The following is a 1194-nucleotide window of genomic DNA, read 5'->3' as shown; positions in this document are numbered from 1 at the left end:
CTGGACAAACTCTTTCCGAGTATCAGGGTTTCGGACGAGAACTCATCTGTTACATGGCCACTTCAATGTTTTTTAAACTTATTTGAGCTCCGGACTTCTTTTGTGATCAGTATGCAGCATTTAAAGCGACGTCATCAATTTCCAACATGTTCTGACATCATTTGTTGTTTTTTGGTCATTTACCTAATTGTTTAGGGAGCTAAATGACCGTGAAATTGAAAATCACTACAAAATGAATCCTGAAAATGTTGAAACTTGGCATGGTATCATCATATCACCCGCATAGCATGCGCTAAAGAGTAGAGAGGGTCACGGCAAAAACTGGACGCACTTCGTGTAGAAACTGGACATACTCTTTCGGAGTATTAGGGTTTCGGACGAGAACTCATCTGTTACATGGCCACTTCAATGTTTTTTAAACTTATTTGAACTCCGGACTTTTTTGTGTTTAGTATGCGGCATTTAAAGCGACGTCATCAATTTCCAACATGTTCTGACATCATTTGTTGTATTTCGGTTATTTACCTAATTGTTTAGAGAGCTAAATGACCGTGAAATTGAAAATCACTACAAAATGAATCCTGAAAATGTTGAAACTTGGTATATTATCATCATATCACCCGCATAGCATGCGTGAAAGAGTAGAGAGGGCCACGGAAAAAACTGGACGCACTTCGTGTACAAACTGGACATACTCTTTCGGAGTATCAGGGTTTCGGACGAGAACTCATCTGTTACATGGCCACTTCAATGTTTTTTAAACTTATTTGAACTCCGGACTTCTTTTGTGTTCAATATGCAGCATTTAAAGCGACGTCATCAATTTCCAACATGTTCTGACATCATTTGTTGTTTTTCGGTCATTTACCTAATTGTTTAGGGAGCTAAATGACAGTGAAATTGAAAATCACTACAAAATGAATCCTGAAAATGTTGAAACTTGGCATGGTATCATCATATCACCCGCATAGCATGCGCGAAAGAGTAGAGAGGGTCACGGCAAAAACTGGACACACTTCGTGTACAAACTGGACAAACTCTTTCCGAGTATCAGGGTTTCGGACGAGAACTCATCTGTTACATGGCCACTTCAATGTTTTTTAAACTTATTTGAGCTCCGGACTTCTTTTGTGATCAGTATGCAGCATTTAAAGCGACGTCATCAATTTCCAACATGTTCTGACATCATTTGTT

Source organism: Triticum aestivum, chromosome 6A (assembly GCF_018294505.1).
Source record: "Triticum aestivum cultivar Chinese Spring chromosome 6A, IWGSC CS RefSeq v2.1, whole genome shotgun sequence".
Classification (NCBI taxonomy): Eukaryota; Viridiplantae; Streptophyta; class Magnoliopsida; order Poales; family Poaceae; genus Triticum; species Triticum aestivum.
This window is presented reverse-complemented; position numbering follows the sequence as displayed.